The sequence below is a fragment of the Protopterus annectens genome, chromosome 11.part0 (assembly GCF_019279795.1).
Source record: "Protopterus annectens isolate FY-2018-M chromosome 11.part0, PAN1.0, whole genome shotgun sequence".
Lineage (NCBI taxonomy): Eukaryota > Metazoa > Chordata > Ceratodontiformes > Protopteridae > Protopterus > Protopterus annectens.
Window position 1 is genome coordinate 990,068,835 of NC_056745.1, and position 23,229 is coordinate 990,092,063.

Sequence of the window (23,229 nt, forward strand, 5' to 3'; positions counted from 1 at the left end):
TAAACCCCATGTCATAAGATGGGTTGCAAACTGGCTCAAGGACAGAACCCACATAGTCAGAATTGCTGGAGCCATGTCAGACTCTAAACCAGTTACAAGTGGCGTCCCACAAGGCTCAGTCCTGGGACCTCTTGTGTTCGGCATATATTTTTCGGAGGTACAGGCTAACACAGGAGGACTGTGGCTGACCAGGTTTGCAGATGACTGCAAACTGGGTGCCATAATTGACTCTCCAGATCACACAAGCATCCTCCAAAAGGGTCTTATAGAGACGGATAACAGGTGCCAGAGCCATGGCCTAAAGCTAAACGCTAAAAAGTGTATAGTCATACCCTTTGGCAAAAACAAAGTGTCCACAAATTAACACATAGGCGGGAATCCATTAAGTATGGAAGAAGTAGTTAGGGGCCTGGGGACCCAAGTTGACAGTAATTTCCCCTTTGACAACCACATTGCCAAAGTGGTTAGAAAGACCTTCTATATAGCCCACCTTATCATAAAAGGATTCACATCTACATCGAGGGAGGTCATTGTGCCCCTTTATTCATCCCTCATCAGGCCCATAATTGAATACAGTGCCCCATTTGGGATGTACCTTACCCGACACCTGCAGCAACTAGAAAGACCCCCAAAAGTACCTCACAAAGAGGATCATGGGACTCAAACAGATGCCATATGCTGCTCGGTTAAAGAAACTACAGCTCTACTCAGTTGCATACTGCCTACTTAGTGGCGATCTGTGCCTGACGTATAAAGCCATGTCCAACCTGGAATTAATGAGCATGCTTCACCTGAGAAAATCCAAATCCTGTAGAGCTACATGCTCCAGGGACTTGAACCTGAGCACAGAAATAAATTGGACATGCTGGAGGAACAGATTCCTAACCCAGAGGCTCCCTTCGCTCTGGAATAGAATCCCAGTCCATGTTAGGCAGAGCCCCTCACTGACTCTCTTCAAGAGGAATCTTGACGAGTGGATGGGAGATCGTAGGTTTACCACAGGGATTACTTTGGTGTCACTACTAGACAGAGGCACAGTAAACTAACCTTAAAAAGGGCACAGTAAAATCAGTTCAGAGGGTGGTGAAAGCCAAGCACACTCTGGCTAGGCTTGTAAATGCCTTAGGGCAGATAGCCTAGTATGAACCTATGAACCTAAGTAGGGCATAGCTGAACAAAAGGCAACATGCTCATATTTGCTCTACTGGCCCTTAAGCAGTCTGGTCTGCTCAGTATGAAAATATAAAGCAGCGATGGGCCTTGAACCCAGGATACAGTGCACTATAGTCATAGTACTGACCCACTAAGCCATGACAGTATTGCAGCGGTCAGCCTGTATGAAGAAATGTTGATACGTCTATGCTAAGTATTCCATGGAAATCTTGCAGGCGCAGCATAATCCCTGTCGAGTTATGACACAAAGGTGAGTCCCGCAGTAAGAATAGAACCTGACTTTCAACACACACAGTAGAAATGTTAATATTGGACATGTACACATACATCAACAGATGTAGTGGTCCTCAGACAGCAACATACTGAAAGTTCACACTGGACATGCTCACACACTTGAATAAATGAGACAAATGTCAGGCAACAGAACATTGACAGTCTGAACTGGGAATGCTCACACACTTAGGCCATGTCAGAGTACAGCAGTGGGCCACACATATCAGGCAGTTGCATGCGTTAACCCAGGAACCTCTCACTATCCAGCAATCTGCCCTGTGCACACAGTTATAGGACAACAGACACATATATAATATAGTGGAACCCTGTTATAATCAAATATGTTCTGCAGATACCTAAGTTGTTCATAGAAAGTGGGAAAGCAAAGACAATAAAACCTGCAAACAGTATCAGCAATAAACATTGTGCATCCTGAACATTAGCATAGGTTCAGAGGTTGATACTAGCCTGTCCGCCCTAGGGCATGTACAAGCCTAGCCAGAGTGTGTTTGGCTTTCGCAACCCTGTCAAAGTAGAACACTGTGCCTGTGAATAGTAGGTCACACAAGATAGCCCATTTACATTTAGTTTATTGTGCCTCTGTCTAGCAGGGACCCAGAAGATATCCCATGGGTAAACATACGATCACCCATCCACTTGTCAAGATGTCTCCTGTAGGTGGTCAGTGGGTGGCTCTGCCCATGCAAAACCGGGATTACAATCAGGAGTGAGTGGAGCCTCTGGGATAAGAATCTGTCCCTCCAGCATGTCCTATTAACATCTGTGCTGAGGTATATGTCCCTGGAGTGTGTAGCTCCAAGGGATTCGGATATCCTGAGGTGGAGCATGCCCATTAAATCTGGGTCGGATATTTCCTTAAACTACAGGCACACAACACATCTGTGTAGGTGGTAAGCGACTGTGTAGAGCTGGAGTTACTGTATCTGAACTTTGCAGGGCATCCATGTGAGTCCCTACATCTGCTTGTTGAGGAACATTTGTGGCCATTACAGTTGCTGCAGGTGTCGAGTAAGGTACATCCCAAATGTGGCATTGTAACCAAGCATGGTCGTGATGAGTATAGGGGCACAATGACCTCACTTGATCAACATGTGAAACTATATGGGATAAGGAGGGCTATATAGAAGTTCTGTCTAACCACTTTGGCAACGTGATTGTCAAAGGCGAGAGTACAAACAAGTCATGTCCCCAAACCCCTAACAACTACTATCGTATGTAATGGATTACTACCTATGTGGTAATGTGTGGGCATGTTGTTATTCCCAAAGGGGATGACTATGCAACTAATGGCATTTAGCTGTAGGCCATGGCTCAGACACCAGTCATCCTATCTCTGTGAGACCCCGTTTGAGTATGCATGTGCCAGCTGGAGAGTTGATTATGGCACCCAGTTTGCAGTCATCTGCAAACATGGTCAGCCATATTCCTCCTGTGTTAGCCGTATGTCACACAAATATATACTGAACAAGAGAGGTCCCAGGACTGAGCCTTGTGTGATGCCATGTGTAACTGGTGTATAGTCAGACATGGCACCTGCAATACTGAGCATGTGGGTGCTATTTCTGATCCAGGTAGCAATCCATCGTGTGAGATATGTGTCGATACAGATGCCGGTGAGCCTATGCATAATGGCCAAGTGGGGTATTGTGTCGAAGGGTTGTGCAAGGTCCAGGCAGGCTGTGTGGACAACCGTCCCTACACCAATGGACCTGGTAACTGTTTAAAGAATACAAACAGGTCCAGGAGGCAAGATCTGCCCACAACAATGCTGAAATGTGTAGGACCCAGTGTCTGTAGGTTCCCGATGTCTATGTGCATGAGTCCCATTGCAATACACTCCATAGCTTTGCAGAACAGGGTAGTTAGCCTTATAGGCCGATATTGTCTATGGTCCGTTGTGGCAGCAACTATGTGGAGCAGGACCACTATCACTGTACGCCATTCTGTGGGAACATATCCTGCAGTAACTCTGATATTGAACAGTGACGTAATGTGAGGGTTATGTCTGTCATGAAGCCCGTGTAAGATGCAGGCCGGGACACCATCTGGTCCCATTGATGCTGTGTTGTCCGCTGTGGGGAAGGCAGCACTCACCTGTTTATTTGTGATGTCAGGGAGGTTATACTCTGTTGGGATGGACAGTAGCTCCTTAGGGGGATGTTGGGAGACATCTGTACTGAACCTGTTTGCCAGGATGTTGGCAATGTCTGTGGGTTCAGGGTATGTTTAGTCAGTATGCAGAAACTCACAGCATATCAGTGAGTGTCCACCCAGGTACCTGAATTAACTGAAGAAGGCCTTGTGAGTGTCCTACGTGTCTGGTGCAACTGTCTGTTAGAAGTGGGCCTGACATAAATACATGTGTGATTGTAGCTGTCTACTACTACAGATCACAGATGCCTTCCCTGTCTGGGATTGTGCTCTCTCATGTAGTAGCGTCCTCCTTTCGTTGTATAGCTTATTAATGGCCGGGGTCTACCAGACAGTTCCCCTGCCATTGGAGGAGTGAGTTCAGTTGTTATTTTGGATAGCACAATTCATGCAGTCCACTAGGTGTCCATAGAATGTGTATGTTAAGGATTCAGCAGTCAGAGCCATACTTACCACTGTCCCAGGGTCTCTGAAGGATACCGCCTTGGTTTGGAGAAGTGTGATGTTTGCTTTTGAGAAGTTCACCAAGATTACCCAGGATGGGTGTGTGGACGGGATATGGATGTCCAGTGAGATAAATGTATGTTCTGACCTTACCAATGAGAGTTATATCTCGGGTGTGGAACATAGAGTCCCCATGTTGGTGATGATCATGTCCAATATGTTGTCCCCTCTTGTGGGTGTGGTGACCGGTTGTGCCATAGCATATGAGTGTACAAATAGTAGCAACTGTTGGGCGAGGGTGTTGGGGCCTGAGTACTATCCCCAGTCAATGTGTGGGTATTTGAAGTCACTCAGTATAATGGTGTTTGGGGAGACCTTCATATTGTCCAGTGTTCCCAGGAAAGCTGAGTGTGGTTCATGAGTTTGGGAGGGTGGTCTGTAGCAGGCAACAAACCAAAAGGCAGATATGCACAATGTTAGGTGCATATGTATGGTCTGTGATGCTTTGTGCAGTGCTACCAACCCGGAGGTATGTGTATCTGTGATGTATATGGATACTCCCCCTATTTGTGTTGGCCATTCCGAGTTTTGTGGTCAGAAAGCATGGTATGAAATATAACCTGGTAGTGCTGGTGTGCATTTGGGAGCCTGAACCAGGTATCTGTTAGTGCACAGATATCGCTGTTGTCCATACTGAGGAGATTCCTGAGTGGTCGCAATTTGAGGGTAACACATCTGGTGTTGAGCAGCATTACCCTCAGTGTCATGTATTCTGTAATGTCTGTGGAGGTGGGTTTGTCTTTTGAGCCCCACTTAAAAAAGGCAGTATGGTGGTAGCAAGTGCCTTAGCCAGTATTCGAAAGTCCAAGGGTGACAGGTGCAAGCTGTCCACAGGGAAGCTACGTGGCATGTCGAGCATGTCACCCCAGGCTGACAGACACTGTATCCCCTGTGAATGACACCAGTATGTTAGCCAACTGTTAAACGTGATCAGCTTGTTGGTATACTGTGACATCATACTTGGTGAGTGGAAGATGCTAGATAAGGTCAGGGTCATACTGGCCTGGGCTACATGATCAGAGAGTTCCTCTATGTATCATGTCATGTGGTCCAGGGAGGGACGTCTGAGGGTGTATGCACCAGCATGGACAATGATGGAGCCAGTCCTGCACTTGCTTTGGAGTGACCTGAGTGCATGTGTTATGTTGTGGATCCTGCCACCCGAGAGACAGCTCAAAGTGAATATTCCCTTGTTTGGCCTGGTGAGTGGGACGTCAGTGTGTCTGACAGTAAGTGTCACCTATTACAAGTGTATTAGGTGTGTTGTTTTGCCCGAAGGGCAGTGACTGTGTGGCACACTGACATTGTGAACTATGTGTTATGTGGATATTGTAGTGGGGTAGCAGTTGTTTGTGTGTCTGCTTTGGAGGTCTCTGCTGCTTAGGCAGAGTTTATGTTCAGCCTCCGAGTATGTTTATGTGTGATAATATGGTTTGATTGCTGTCGCTATAGGTTTATGTGAGACTGATATGCGGTGTGTGGTTACCTTCACCACCTGATAGACTATGCCAGTCATGGGTCGAGAGAGCTCAGCCTCCCGTATGTCAATATTGTTGCATCTCTCACATATATCTGAGTTTGTTGGGAGGAGGAGAGGGTTGTCTGTGTACATGAGGCAGATGTGACATTGTGTGAAAACCACAATATTCACTAGCTGGACTGGAGAGTACACACAAAACCGACCCCTGGACATGCCAGGATATTATGATGACATACTCCGTAGCCTGATCGCAAAGGATCAGTAGGGTGTTAAGTGTGTAAAAGAGTATAACAGGGATTAGTGCTCAGGATTGTTGGTGTTTTGTAAAGAGTAGCTGAGAAGGATTCCAGACTGAATCATGACACCTCCTTCAGCTATGTCATAAATAGCAATGTACACTCGTATATGTCCTGAGTCAGGGCCAACTGTACCTGACTGACAATGCCGCCATCCTGTCAGACAGGCCCATATAGACATACCCACCTCCCACTGACCATAGTCCCAGTCATCATACCAGGAGATATTACATGTAGAATGGCTAAACAGCTCCCCCCAAAGCCAAAAGCATGGCAGCAATTGGATTACATTGTTTTCCAGTATGTGTCATGCATGAACTACAGAACAAACAGACCCTGCACCTGAACAGTCTGTGGAGCCTCACCCTCTTCACAAGATCTGGAACCGTTGAATGTGTTACAGCAACATATGGCACTCCCCACAAGTGTAGGTGCACAACACACCATGGGAAGTATAGTCCAGTAAGCCTATGAAGTCTTATCTGCAAGGCCATGGAGTCCATCATAGTTGAAATCATACACAGAGCTATTGGAAGCTAACAAACACACAACCCTACCAACTGTGGTATGTTCATGTGCAGATCATGGTTCCCAAACATGCTAGACTGTTTGCAAGGTAGACACCCAGGACATACATCACTGAACAGAGCTACACATGTCCCACATAGACTTTGAATAGCCCTTTATCAGCACCCCTGACACATGTCGTATCCACAAAACCAACAATCTGTGCATAAATATGTGTTGACATATGAAGGAATGTCAATGTGTCCACAGATGGATCACACAAGGTAAGAATTATGGGGTCCTGTTCAAGCTGTTGACACCTGCCGACCCACATGGCTCATTCCTGGGATTGCATAAAACAAAGTGTACACTTATTACCATGTCCAGTCTGATGATGTCAGCATCCTACAAATATAGCAGGAGAATAGAAACCACCCAGTAAAGCATATAGCGTGTCGTGTTAATGTGTATGTCTCTAGTATCATAACATAGTTAGGTAGGGGTTTGAATCCTGCAAATGCTGACAGTGTGTGTTTGTGTGTATATGTGGGGGGTGTGTGTATGTGTGTGATTTCCTGTGAGAGGAGTGCCCTTTTTGGAGACTGGGAAAACACATTAAAAGAGGTACATTCCTCTTTGGAAAGGCTGATGATGTCAGCATCCTACAAATATAGCAGGAGAATAGAAACCACCCAGTAAAGCATATAGCGCACCGTGTTGATGCGTATGTCTCTAGTATCATAACATAGTTAGGTAGGGGTTTGAATCCTGCAAACGCTAACAGTGTATGTTTGTGTGTGTGTATGTGTGTGATTTCCTTTGAGAGGAGTGCCCTTTTTGGAGACTGGGAAAACAAATTAAAAGAGGTACATTCCTCTTTGGAAAGTCTGATGATGTCAGCATCCTACAAATATAGCAGGAGAAGAGAAACCACCCAGCAAAGCATATAGCGTGCCATGTTAATGCATATGTCTCGTATCATAACATAGTTAGGTAGGGGTTTGAATCCTGCAATTGCTGAGTGTGTGTGTGTGTGTGTGTGTGTGTGTGTGTGTGTGTGTGTGTGTGTGGGTGTGTGTGGGTGTGTGTGTGTGTGTGTGTGTGTGTGTGTGTGTGTGTGTGTGTGTGTGTGTGTGTGTGTGTGTGTGTGTGTGTGTGAGACACAGTTGGTCAATGCAGTGTGGGTTTTGCTTTTACTATGGCATGACATATCATGATTAAAACATTATGTGCATTGCACACATCAGGTATCTGCGTGGCAAATAAATATGTGTACATGTGACCTCAGTCAGTACATAGGTGTGAAGCCTGCATACTACATGAATATATTTGTTTCCTTTGACAGATTGTGCCACTGCTTCTCAGATCGTAGGCCACATATGTATGTATGTGACACGCCCAGCCACTGTAGTGATCTGTGTCCAAGGTCATCTGTGCCACACACACCCATGATGGTTACTGTAGAGTACTGTGAGTAAGGGTACATGCCTGGGGTATATGTCAGACATGTTCATGCACAACAACGACTGGCAATAATGGACAGTCATTATAGGTGTACAACAGCCCTGTGGATATGCATTCAGGCCCCTTATGTGACACACCGAGGGACTACACAATACCTATGGATATGTGGATACCAAGGGACAGATGACATAACATGTGGCTGTATGTACACATTGTTACCCAACATACATGTTGAGGGCTACCACCTATGTGGTACTGTCAGGATAGTATGTATAGTAAATGTGGATGACTATGCCATAGTCGGCTTACTGCTATACAGCATGTATTGGACAACAGGTATCTGTCTGTATGATACCTTTGATTAGGATATGCGTCCCATCCAGGGAATGCATTGTAGGCCAATGCATGCATTTCCAGATGTGGATGGACATATCCCTAGTGTGTTTGCATGTACCTAAGATGGCTATATGCCAAACAGGTGTGGTCCCAGGAACGGATGGCAGTCAATACCACTGGTCACTGTTATAGTATAGTACCGGAAGGATCCAACTGTTACTGAGTTCCCTACAACTGTGTGTCATTTGTCAGGACATCATCTAATGATTGGTTATAGTCATGCTGTTGAGGTTGTGTATAATACCAGACTGCAAATCACTGACAGGTATCAACAGCATCACCCACAGCATACTGTCAACCCATGTCATACACACATGTGTACCCATGTTAGTACATAGAATGCATACTGGCCATCGAAAGATGCTATGAGATGTTAACAATGTGTACAACAGGGTATGTCACACGTCCCATGTGTCCACTATGCACGTACATGCAGATAGTGCACACCCACCATGTTCACAGATGTACACCTGCTAATCTGTAATGCACACACGACACACGTACTGTTCACTGACTAACACATGCTGGCAACACTGTACACTTCAACCAATTGGCACATGGGTGGACAATACATACTTAGACCTAAAACTGGTGTAAACAATGCTACATTGATAATCAGAGCTGTGATGCATAATGCCTGCTCAGATATACCTACAAGGATATCATTACACTTTCCTGTTGACAACTTGCTAATATTGCTACACTGCTATAATGTCACCCTGTGCATCAGACCCATGTTAGCCTGTTCCTGCATCAATGTTACAGATGGCAGGAGGTGACACAGGTGTCATCATATGCACAATGTGTGTTGTTGGTTTGCCAGAGCCCGACATTGACCCATCCAATCGACATGTCTGTGTGTGTGTGTGTGTGTGTGTGTGTGTGTGGGACAACAGTATAGCATGGGCTAATGTTGATGTAATGTGCGTGTGTATGTGTGAGCCCTAGTTGTATGGTTAATGTGTGTGTGTTTGCATGCACACAGCTCCACAATGTGGCTGCCATATATGGGAGGTTGTGAGATAGCCACAGACTGTACCTGCTAGGCTGTACAGATCACTTTCTCTGGGCATGGACACTGTACCTGTGCCTGGCAGGGGTGCTACGGGTAGTATCGGGTACCAACCCTGACTGGGTACTGTCATCAGAGGCAGAGGTATGATAACTGGACCCATGTCCCTATTGGGACTGGCCAGAGCCACGTGCACGTGGTCTACTAGGACGGTCAATAGACAGGCCAGCCCCAGCATTACTGGGGCTGATACTGCCACTACAGGAGCGGCTGTGATCTGTGTGCCATCTGCGTCGACTGCCAGCTGTTGCTGGCATGCGTCCGCGTCGACGTCTCACCCATCCCGCATGGTTCTGGCTCATGGACGACACATTGTGGAGGGTATCTGTTGTCTCTCCCCAACATCTATCAATGACCTCGGTGTAATTCCGGATGGCATAGGCAAGGTCACGGATGCTGTCATTGATAGTGGTGTAATGGGCCCTGTGCGCCCTTAGTCCCTGTCTGATGTACCATTCCATACATGCCTGTGCCTGCATTACAGCCCGGAACATACTGGAGGTTGTAATACCTCTGGGGGCATGTCTGCCAGGGGCAATATGACCAGTGGTGCTCCCCCCGAGAACCCCTGGACATCTGCCTGTGTGGTACCGTTCCAGGAATCCGGCTATGGCTGCTGTGAGGGGATGCAAGTGCTATGGGTACTACACTCTCCTGGTCAATGCCAACTGTATGCTGTCCCTCGGCTAAGGCCATTGGTGATGAGGGATATATCGGCAGTATGAGTATGCGCATAGATGGGGTTGAATGCTGTGTACTGTCGATTGGTGGACCAATGACAGACCCTGTCAAACCTTCCTGTGCCAAAATACATGTCTCATCATCTTCACTATTAGTGGCAGTGACTTCAGGTTCCCTGCTGCTTTCAGCCACCCCAAACTCAACACCTGTGAGAGGAAGACAGGAAACACACTTTACAATCTGTACATGATGTTAGCACACATGCACACATGAACACATGCACACATGAACACATGCACACAAATACACACACACACACACACACACACACACACACACACACACACACACACACACACACACACACACACACCAGCAATCCAACACATACTCAATAATGGGTGAAGGTGGGTGCCAGTATCACAAGGCAAACAGTCACCTCACACGTGTCAGCATGCAGAATATGTGTTACTCAAGACCATGCAGTGCAAGTGTAGACGGCCCTATTTAATGACATTATACATGGCTTTGATGCATGTGTGTAGTTGTTCAGTGATTGGCTACACCTTGGAACACAATGTGTACATGGACACAACATTTCTGTGCATGTATTATCAGCTCTGCAATGTCCTGTGCACCATCACTCACAGGTATATATACCATGGCTGCATGTGTTATCTGTGTGACACATAGATTGCCATGTGTGATTACAGTGTCTGTCCATAGCAGATAATAGTGGGCACAGGTGTAGCACATGCATGCTATGTACACACACCGGATGAGTGATGCATGTAGACGTGAAGGAATCCCAATGCTCAACATGGCACTTGTACAGTGGTTATGGTGAGTGTGGGACATATTGCAGATATGTCGGTGCCAGCCATGACATGGCATGCTACACGACTGCAACATTAAACACCACACATACCCAATGTGTGTCATGTGACCTATGCACCCAGTAGCTTTCCAGGACATATATGTGACACTTTGTACAGATGGCAACTGCTGTGCATATTGTATATACTGGCATATGTAAGCACACACACAGCATGCTATGCATATTGTGTATAGGTGCATATGTTTGCACACACACAACATTGAAGTGCAAAGCAATGACTGCTATGTGTAGTACTGTGGTCACTATAACTGGATGGGGTGTAGTACCATGTGCCATCATCATCATCATGCATCTTGTGGTCACTCATGGCTACTAATGTGTGACAGACCACCGCTTAGCATGCTGTACCTGAACTGCAGTGCCATGGCTACATTCACAATTACACAGCCACTTTGTACATGGGTGTATGAGGTGCCCAATAGGGAGTATTGCCTAACACGACTGTGTTATGTGTTGAAGAGTGTTGCACAGCCCCATGATAGGCCTCTACCCCTGAGGTACATCATGTGTGTGTGGATGACATGTGGGATACTGAAGTGTGACCTTACAGCGGGTGTGTGGTAACGCCAAATGTAGCATGTTTTTGTGTACTGCATATGATAAACATGTTATGTTTTGTACAGCTGTAGCAACTATGCCTATCCAATGTGCAGTACGGTGTTGCCACAACTGTGTCTGATGCTCTGTGTATTGCATGTCATTGAGGCAGCTACTGACATTACTGAGCTGTGCAACGTCTTACAGCAAACATGCACGGCATGCATTATGCGTAGGTGTGTTACGTGTACATGGCCTACACCTCACCTATGACATGCACATTTCATTACCAACATTGCAATTATACCACATTCACCAACATGGATCGTCTGCCTTGCTGTCACACCAGAGGGACCTACGAGAATATGAGAGAGTTCGTCAGTGGCCACAACTGTGGCATTGCTACAGTGGGTATGCTAAACTACAGTGAAACAACAGTCAACAGTCACAGGTGTAGAGATAGTATTCCAAATATCAGTATTGCATAACACTACGCAGCACAACTGCTAAACACACAGTACACATCTCACGTAGATATAATCTAACAATACAGTTAACTGTAGTCTACAGATAGGGCATGTTACCTGCTCGCTCCATGTGAACATATTGGGGTGGCTCCAGCCTCCATGACAACACATGTCACAGGTTGTTGCTGCTGTTGTCCAGGAGCCACCATGCTTAGGAGCAGCTCCTCCTTTCTGGTGAGGGGGGGATGAATGGCCACCCCACCACCTGTGGCAAGCTGTTGTCTTTTGATATCAGATGCATGCCGCCAGACATGTCTAATTAAATCACTGCAGTGATGGAGTACCTGCTCATATGTCCGGTTATGCATGCCTATGTCATTTACCTGACGAACAACATCCTACCACAGTGCAGTCTGCTCCTGCTGGTGCTGGCTGCTTCAGGAAAACAGCATTGTGTACTGCTGCACCAGGCTTTGGACAATTTCATCTTCCTCCACTGCTGTGTACGATGGGTTGCATTGGTGGGCCATCTGGCTGAAAAAGATATAAACAATATGTGTGAGCGAGTCCTGTGGCACACTTTAAACATTTAACCAAAGATATCACTTTACTGACATATATGTCATTAATTTGTCTGTCAGAGGTTACACACGTTCACTACCACTTATTGGTTCTCAGGCCACAACTGACTATCAGTACCTGGCACACTCTATATATCACACCACTATACAACAGTACCCGGCACACTGTTTTTAACACAATGCACAACCTCGACACAGGGGTATATATCACGACAATGCACGAACAGAGATGTCATCCATTGCAATGAATGTAAAGTACAGTTACAGTAGTACCAGTCAACCACCCTAGTCATTGATGCCATAGCCCTGCCTAACATATGTGTACAGTTGTTACTATAGGTGGCATACTGCTGTAACAGAGTATATATGTTGTTGGATACACACATATACCCTGTAACACACACATGATTGCAGCCATGGTACAGGCATAATTACACACACATCCTACAACACACCACTGTATGCCAACACAGATGAACATTACCTGTGTACCATACAGTACTGTGCGCCAATATTTACAATCCCTTATGCCTGAGTTTTGTCCTCTGTGCATACTACAGGAAACACACAAGACAGTGTTTCCAAGCAATGTGAACACACACCATACTGTGCTGTTTAGGCCTACAGCTTCAGGTAGTACTACAGTTCCTATGGGAGTTGGATTCACCAGCAGTACCACTCATTAAGCATACATGTATTGCTTTAGCCTACAATGAGACACCACGGTCGTCAACAAGGAACTACGTCACATCGTATGCCATACTACTATGTCTGCCTGACAGTACAATACACATCTTTTCCTGGCGTCACAGCTAGGATAGACACTACCATGTCAGATACAACTTCACACTAACCTATCACACCTTTACAGACCTTGCACACATTCAGCGTTACACTTATTCAACCTCACATAACAGGTATTGCATTGAGTACATGTGTGAGTGCATAGTGTCATAGGTAGGTTATATGCTATTGGCCCTAGGGCCTACGGCAGCCTAGCCATATGCTTCCCTGGCCTTTGACACGCATGTACTTTGATTTCACTTGCCCGTGCCAACCAGAACCACAGAGGGGGTTCCTGGGGTGTATTACCAATCTCCCAAACAATCATCAGTGGTATTTATGACAACTGCTAATGAGGAGCCTTGTTTGCTATTGCTAGGTGGTCTATTCCAGTGTATAGCATATCTCTGAGATAGGAACCTATCCCTCCAGCATTTGCTGTTTAGTGAGCTGACGAGGTTTAGGGCCCTAGAGCGTGTATCCCGGAGGGATTGTGATATGTTGCCATGGTGGTTGTCACCCAGCTATGGGTGTGACATACCTCTTTTTGTCCGGCAGAGGTCACCTCTGTGTGGCCGGTATGCAGTACAGTCTAGATGTGGTTTTGTGAGTCAGTCTGCATAGGGCATCTGTTTGCGGCCAGTATTACCCTTTGTGAGGTATGTCTGTGGCCTTTCCACCTGCTATAGTTGTCATGTGAGGTACATACCACACAGGGCATTGTGATGAGTAGAGGGGAACACTGACCTATATTTCCCTAGATGACACACCTGTTGTCATGACACATACCATACAGACAGATTACAGGTCTAGTGTGGCACTGTCTTTATCAAAGAGGTGGCTACTGTCCACCTGTGTCCCATGTTCCCTTTTCACACCTTCGGTGTTGGGTAGATCTCTACTTATGTGTTAGTTAATGGGTACAGTGTTTTGGAAAGGAGGAATGGCACTGCAGTATCAACACTTGTCTACAGTCCATGCCTTGGTCACCACACACCTGTTGCAGTACATATGGCCCCATGTCTCTCTCTGTCTATATATATGTATATATATGTGTGTGTATATATATATATATATATATATATATATATATATATATATATATACACACATACATATATATACACATACATATCTATACACATACATGTACACATCCATTGCTGTACACATAGATGTACATATAGGAACATGTACAGTCCACCTTTCATGGTGGGGGTATCAGTTATGTGACAGTTGTGGGATGTACTGTGATTATATTGCACAGTGTTGTGCAGAATGCATGTGCGTGTCCTTGGCCCATGTAGCTTTAGCAGGCCTCACTGGTTGTAACACAGCAGATCTGACAAATCAGTCCCACAGCGTTTAACCAGCACATGACATATATCAGCACTGCATGCTGTTTTCTATGCCACACACTACGACCTACATAGATATATGCACATAACAACCTTCAACGACAGATATTTGTCCATCCTTCACTAACAGTTGCAGTATGTCCCTTGCCCTATGCACATATGCAGATACAGATAGATACGTACTGCTGCCACACATGGATGATTTGCAGTGTGTAGAGTACTCTTCTGGAACATCTGCTACATGCCAACACATACATATGAGTTACATACCTTACCTTTGTATTTCCCTGCTCTGTCTGTTACAGTTTTGTAGGTTTTTTTTTTTTTTTTTTTGGTTGGTTGCTTGTTTTGGGTTTTCTCCCTCTGTTTCTGCTTCTGTCTCGGTTTCTCCCTCTGTTGTCTGTGTGTCTGTCTGTGTCTCTCTCTCGCTCTCTATCTCCCTGTACCTGCAGTGATATTATTGCATGTGTGTGGACAGCAGGTACAGCCTGCTTTTCTAGATATCTGCAGTTGTGCATGTGACAGCCTCTGCACCAATTGCTGCCCACCATTCAGTAATTGCATGCAGCCTGCTGTGTGCTGATTGCATTACTCACTGTGACTGCAGCCCACTGCTATAAAATGCCAGGTTAGGTAGGCATATCCCTTTCAGATTTCCAAGGTGGGGCCCATGCTTATTTGCTCTGGACTCCGTTGTGTCAGTCAGAAGGTTGGTATATGTCTCTTATCTGAAGCTAGGGTTGTAGCCAGTGATATGCATGTTGTACTCAAACCTGAATGTTGCTGCTTCCAGTACACACTTCTCAGTGTAGACATGTACTCACCCCTCCAAATGCTAACACAGGATACATGGGAGTATGTACTTTCTTTCTGAATTAGACATTTAACTGTCATGCAAATGAGGTTAGTGCACTATATTCCTGTGGCACATGCAGTGTTTGTGAACTGCTATACTGTAATTATTACGTTACTCACCTCTGAACAGTTTGTGGTTTGTTTGTGTTGACATTAGCACAGGCTGCTCAACACAACTGGACATATTTCAGTACTGAGTATGCATACCTTCACCCTGGTTTTTGCCTGAATACACAGTACACAGGTGTGTTGTACCTTTGGGTAGGGGTGCAGAACTGCAAAGAACATTTTTTATTATATGTGAGGTTTATCTTGCTGAACATACAGGATTCCTGTGTACCAGTTAGTCTATCAAGGCAAGTAGTCTGTCTGCGTAGCTCCCACCTGCGGACATATCCAGATGGTAGCTAGAGGTTAGCCTATTATACTTTGTCTGTGCACCACACCAGTCTTTTCAGCACTGGCACATTGGCATTGTCACAGTTGGTTGCTAGCAGTACATGGCTACATCCTGTGATATTTCTGTGTTGTACTCCTACATAAGGGCATGCTTGTGGAACTCCTTCCAAAGCTATTTGCAGAGTGTGTAACAGCTGTAATGCTGATATGCCTGTGTGTTTCTGCCTCTGCCAGGCCTCAGATACTCTCAGGTATGTATTTGAACGGCCTCAGTGAAAGGTACATATACGTTAGATACACCTGCAATATATTACAGACATATTGCAGTTGAGACTTTCTTGGGAATTAGAGCATATGTATACTTACACCTTTTCTGATGTGCAAGCAGTGTCTACTCTCACCTATTGAGATTATTCATTACGTGTAATTCCACACTTGTCTGCCTAAGGTTAGTACTTTCCAGAGTGATTCAGTGGGCACAGCTAACATTTGTTTACAAATCAGGGACATCCCTGTAAAGCAGTCACAGTTGGGGTGCCTGGCCTCTACCCTAATCAACTTTGCCAGTATTTATCCTGGACTGATACTGTGTGGTGTTTGTAAGGTGCTACTGTAACATTATTCCCTGCTTGGATGGCTGGTTCTCTTTTCACAGTCATGTCATGCAATTCCACAACAACTGCTGGTAAAGACCCACAGAACAGGATTTGTGTTATACCATTCCTAATTTCCATTTACATTCTCTCATTGTAATGCGTAATATATTTATGTCAGCACCAAGTTATTTGTATATCTGCTGTGGCTTAGTGGTAATTCATGCAGTCTATTGTGTCAATGGTCTGGGATTTGAGACTGGCAGAGGTCTTTTCTTTTGCTGATGAGCAGAACAAGGGCCCTTCCATAGAGTGACTAAGGCACTTTTAAGCAGTTGTAAGCGGGTTTGCATGACACTTAGCAATACTTAGCTAAGCGCACACAAACGCACACTCGCTTAAACACGCTTACTACCGCTTAAAAGTGCTTACTCCCGCTAATCCCCGTGCTAATTTCTTTTAAAGAAAAGAAAATGGGGAGATAGGAAAGTGGTGGAAAAAGGGGGCACAAGGAGGAACAGACAGTAGGTAAACAAGTTCGGGATGTGCAGGACAGGTGTAGGGAAGGTCCATAGCTGCCCATTTCTTTACCAGCAACAGCTGTGCATATGCAATTAATTTGGAGCGAAATTTGAAACCTTCCACCCCTGGGAGAGGGGTGAGGACAACAAAGTATGTTGTATTGCCAATTATAATTATCACTTTACATGTCCAGTGGATATGTGTGAGAAATGGGCAGCTATGTATGGGGCATAATTTTTTTGTGGGTACAGATTGCCCCCCCCCCTTTTTTTTTTTTTTTCAGGTGAGAATGGAAAGTGAGGTAGAGGAAGTAGGTATGTTTGGGGAGGTAGGTTGGGGAGGCAAACAGACAAGACAGACAAGACGCATACAGGGGCGGTGTATGACAGATGGGGTGGGTGAACACAATTGACGGGGACGGATGTTTGGAAATCGCAAGCCCATGAGCCCACAGATGGTAACAGTGGAACTGAGATCCCCACCCGTGGGCAGTCACCACTGCACCTTCACAGCCCCTAGGGTGGCTGTGATGGGGGCTGCGTAGGACAGGCAGGCTCACCCATGAGACGCGCCACTCTCGCCTCGAGCTGGCATAGGGGATCAGCGACTGAACGCTGGATCTCCCTACGCACCACAGCCCGGACCCTTCGAAGGGTGACAGGTGGCCCTTCTCTGCCCACGCTTGCACGGGGAGGATGAGCCCCATCCCCTGCAGTGCTTCCACCCGAAGGTGGCACAGGACCAATGGAGGAGGGGAGCCCGGGCTGGGCACCGGACCTGCTGGTGCCAGGTGCACTCGCCAGCTGAGGAGGGACAGGCTGGTCCACTGGGACCGGCTTTCCCATACGTTCTGTGATTAGGTGTGTTTAATTACAACATAAACAACAGCATTCCAGATTAGTTGTAACAGCATGCAGTAATATTCCCATTAACCCAACACACCAAGATTCCAACAGTTGAACAGCAAGCATAACACATGCATATATTGAACAACAGTGGATATTCCAGCAGCATGCAGGGATGTTTGGTAGCAACAGGCCACCATGATTGTGGTGTTTGAACAGGGCACATGCATCAACGTGTATGCAAATATTTATAGAACAATAGGACATATGTCCCAACAAATATTGAAGATTACACATACCCATTGAGGTGTGGAATTGCATGGTTTATGCACATACAGTAGGGTGTAGAAAAAAACCTCGATTAACATCTTATAATTACTTTTAGTCTACACTACATTCCTAGTGACTGCAAGTGTATATCCCCTATATGTATTATTACACTTGCCACCATACATTAGGTTGTGTAATGGGTTTGGCTAGTTCAATATATGCCTGACCTATATCTGACATACTAACTGTCTAAGATGCAGATGTTACTGCTACATATTTCTTAATTTTATTTATGTTTCTTTATCTACATATCTGGATGTTTTCACATGACATTTTCACTTCTATTTGTACAGAACCCTGCATTTCTTGACACACACTCACATTTCTGGGGAACAAATTAACATGCTACTCATGTGCCAGATTTACTTATGCATGCCAGACAGTAACTGACTGTTGATGACTGTATATATGCTTCACAGCTACTATCACTTCCATCACCCACTTTATATGGGACTGCACAACTCTGGGTTGCCAGCTACTGCCAATCATTAGTGGACCGGAGTTCCGCTGTGGTGACCCCTAACCGGGAAAAGCCGAAAGACACAACAACAACAACAACTTCTTGTATAATGCAAGGGTACAACAACATTTCAAACTAAGTGACACAGACACACTCCGGGTTTTAGACCTCTATTAATGACATTACACACTTTTCCACAGGCTCACTCCTTTATTTGTTATAACGGTGCATATGGAAGACATATTCAAGACATATTATACCTTTATTAATAGGTTAGAACACTCTTTTTCAGGCTCACTCACTTATTTTATATGACAGTACCTGCAGAGATATTATTCTGGACATATGTTACCTTTCTTAATGGGTTACTACACTCTTTTGTTGGCTCTCTGACTTTTTTATCTGACAATACATGCAGAGGACTTATTCAGGCCATTTATGGCTGTATTATTGGACTACAACACTTTATTTCATGCTCTCGCCCCTATTTTATATAACAATACATACAGAATAATCACTAACCTGCCTGGTGGCGCAGCCTTAGCAGCCTATCTGCATAGGCTTGCTGATTCGCAGCACGGTCACCTGCAGCTGTAAAGTAAATTAAGGGATATTGAGACATACCTATCCGTTATACAGAATCAATTATCAATTCCTACATACTGCATTCCATGGCTACCTACTCAGTTGTGGGGCATTCTGCATCCCACAGGCCTCCTGTATCCATTGGTTCAGGCGGTCCTGCTTCCATCTCTTCAGGTCTGCATGGTGGTGACGGACCTGCTCCCCAGTCCGAGGAACGCCTGTGACACTGGTGAGGTCATGAGCTAACCGGTTCCAAGCCTTTGCCTTGTACTCTGTCCCTTGGAACTGGCCCTGCAGGAGTCTTGACTCATGACGGTGGACAAGGAGCCAAACCATGTATTTCGACTCCTCGATGCCCCAATGTTGCGCTCGGAAACGTGTATACCCTCTCCAGCACCAGCCATTCTAACTGCAGATGTGAGCTACAGTCAGTTATGGCGAGTATTCACGCCTGTGGGGCTTAAATATGCCACATTTCCCGCACTTTTTTGTGATTGGCCATTTTTGAAAATTCTCGGCTGACTGCAGACCTGCTTACTAATGGTTAATCTACCATTACTAAGTATATGTATGTTAACAGTGGCTGTTTCTCCTAAGCTGTCATGGCTTAGTGGTTCTGAACTTTGATTATGATGCACAGAGACCTGGGTTCGAACCTTGTCATTCATTTTATTTTCATACTGTCCAGACAGACTAGTGGGTGTGGCTGCATTTAAGCAATTTTGCTTTACATTGCTCCATGGTGCCCTGGTTGGCGCGGCGCACACGTCCGCGCAAACACATTGTGCTGGTTAAAGTGCTATTAAACTATGGGCACCTCTATTGCCCTGGGTAATGCGCTATTAAACTATGGGCAACTCTATTGCGCTGGGTAAAGCGCTGCTTAACTGCAAGCAATTATATATCAGGAAAAAAAAACAAAAAAAATATTCTTGTTCTCCTAACTTTCCTGGCTAGTTTGTTCCAGTGATCAGATTTTGCTGATCCCTGGGCTTTGTCTTGGTTCCTGTACTTCTCCATTTTCTTTGTTTGGTCAGGGGGAAGTTTCTTTACTCACCAGTGGGAGTGGGGAGTACTGAGCTGCCTGTTTGTCCTCAGAGGAGTGGTTTAAGACAGTAACTTGTAGTTCAGTGGCCATTTTGGGTCATTTCCTGCCTTTTCCAGCCCCCTGCTATAAAGCACGCTTTGGCAAGCTTTTCTGGCTGTAGAGAACTCAGCACAGCTCCTCGTGGTATCCAGCAGAGTTCCTAGAGCAGCAGAGAAAGGAAAAAGCAACTTTCCAGATTTTAAGTATTTTTTTCTTGCATTTTTCGACCATTTGTGTTATTCGACGACTGTTTCTGTCTATTTTATAGTGGTATTACCTGTTTTTCCTGTTTTTATAAGCTTTAATTGTTGGTTGCACTTCTTAGTTTAAGTTTGCTTAAAAGTTAAACTACAGGCTAATACACTCAAGTGTACTAGCTTTTGATAGCATTTAATCGAAAAGCAAAGCATTTATTGTGTTTTCTGTTCTGTCTGTGAAAAAAAAACTTGAAAAAATAACAAAAAAAATATTCTTGTTCTCCTAACTTTCCTGGCTAGTTTGTTCCTCCAGTGATCAGATTTTGCTGATCCCTGGGCTTTGTCTTGGTTCCTGTACTTCTCCATTTTCTTTGTTTGGTCAGGGGGAAGTTTCTTTACGCACCAGTGGGAGTGGGGAGTACTGAGCTGCCTGCTTGTCCTCAGAGGAGTGGTTTAAGACAGTAACTTGTAATTCAGTGGCCATTTTGGGTCATTTCCTGCCTTTTCCAGCCCCCTGCTATAAAGCACGCTTTAGCGCGGAGTTGCCACTAGAGCAGCATCAGGCAGCGCCGGTTTAACAAGGTTAAACTTTTTCTGGCTCCATAAAGTCTGTTCTTCATTTTTTCCCTTAGAACTGCTCTACTAGTAACCTAAACAGTATATCCCTTGACTAAAAAGCGCAGCACTTGTTCCTAAAAGTTTTTATTTTTTTTTCTCAAAAAAAAGAAAGCTCAGCACTTGTCACTTCTATATTATACAAAGTCCCTCACTTGCGAAACCCCCCCAGGAGTACCCACACCCAAACAACTTCTACCTCAAGACACCCCACAAGCAACACATAAACCACAAAATCAGTGTGCAAAGCAGTCACAGCCCTTAAGGCCAAATACAACACCAAACATACTTGTCATAGGTGACTCCATAGTTAGACACACTGACGTCCCACTCACCAGGCTGAACAAGGAGAGGGTCACAGTAAGCTGCCTATCGGGCGCTAGAATCCGCCACATAACACAAGCACTCGGGTCACTCCACGGCAGATACAAATATGACACAGTCATTGTCCATGCTGGGGTGAACGACCTGAGACGTACCTCCCTGGACTACATGAAAAGAGACATAGAGGAGCTCTCTGATTATGTAGCCCAGGCAGGTATGACCCTGACCCTGAGCAGTATCCTTCCTTCACCAAGAATGATGCCACAATATAGAGACAAGATGATCAGCTTTAACAATTGGCTTAATGTCTGGTGTCATTCAAAGGGGATCCAGTGTCTGTCTACCTGGGATGACATGCTTGACAAGCCACGCTGCTTCACAGGGGACGGCTTGCACCTGTCACCCCTGGGATTCCGGATATTGGCTAAGGCTCTTGCCACCCCCATAGTGCCTTTTTTAGGCAAGGCTCAAATTCTAAACCTACCACCCTAGAAAACAAAAATGGGAAGAAACTGAGGGTAATGCTGCTCAATGCCAGAAGTCTAAATCTCAAAATGCACGCACTCGAGGCCCTTCTCAGTATGGAGAACATCGATGTCTGTGCTTCCTGAGAGCACCCCGGCACTATTAGGTTTTACCTCATATCATGCGTTCCAGCACCAAAACCCGGACCACACCACAAAAGGAGGGGGTGTATCCATATTCATAAAGGATACCCACACCTCCAGATTGGTGGCAACGCACAAAGCTTCGGAAACCATCCAGGTGCAACTAACCATAGGCAAAACTGCTCTACAAATTGTAGCATGCTACAGGCCACCCTCTCAAACTCAGGAACCCCACACAGCCTTCCTGAAGACACTGGAGGGTATAAATGTATCTCCAAACACCATCATATTGGGTGACTTCAACTACCCGAATATAGACTGGGAACATTACTCAAGCCCTAACTTTCTAGCCCAACGGTTCCTGGAGTTCATAAATTCAAATGCCATGGAACAGCTAGTCACTGTTCCCACGAGAGGAGAAAATAATACTAGATCTCATTATCACAAACATGGGGACAAAATGCTCCACACCGGAAGTATATCCCTCATTGGTGAGATCTGATCATAAACTAATCTCACTGGAAATCCACATCCGCCCCACCCCAAACAAAAAAAGACCACAGTGAAGAACTTCTCAAAAGCAAACTTCACACTACTCAAGACTGGTGTGGTATCCTTCAAGGCCCCTGAGCCAGTGGAAACCACAACCCAAGCTGCGGAAGCCCTTATAAATGCCTTCTATGAACACCTCCAGGACTGCATGGATCAGGCAATCCCAAATAAAACCAAGACTCTTTCCACAAAGGGCAAACGTCCAGTCTGGTGGACCCCTGCCATTAACAAACTTTACAATAAGAGGAGAAAGCTATTACATGATAGAACAAAATCCATAAAAGGGAAGTCACCCCTGATCATTATTAGTAAAAAAATACGAGCACTCATAAAATCAACTAAGGCCAATTTTGAGAGGAAAAATTGCCATGGATTCAAATGACAATCATAAGGCCTTTTTTAGCTATGTTAGGAACCTTGGTGAAAACTCCCAGATATGCTCAGAATTAGTCCAAAATGATACAAAAATCACTGAACCCACAGACATTGCCAACATACTGGCAGACAGGTTCAGTGCAAACTTCACCCCCCCTCCCCCCCCTAAAGGAGAGATAACTATCCCAGCGGAGTGTAGCCTCCCAGACATCTCAAATGCGCAGGTGAAAGCTGCTCTCT

At 45.3% G+C, this 23,229-nt stretch overlaps 1 protein-coding gene across 1 annotated transcript in view; it reads left to right on the forward strand.

Annotated features, from left to right (window-relative positions):
- Positions 1 to 23,229, forward strand: part of TAF3 (TATA-box binding protein associated factor 3) — a 1,072,471-nt gene that overhangs the window by 644,129 nt on the left and 405,113 nt on the right. The gene's annotated exons all lie outside the window — the stretch shown is intronic.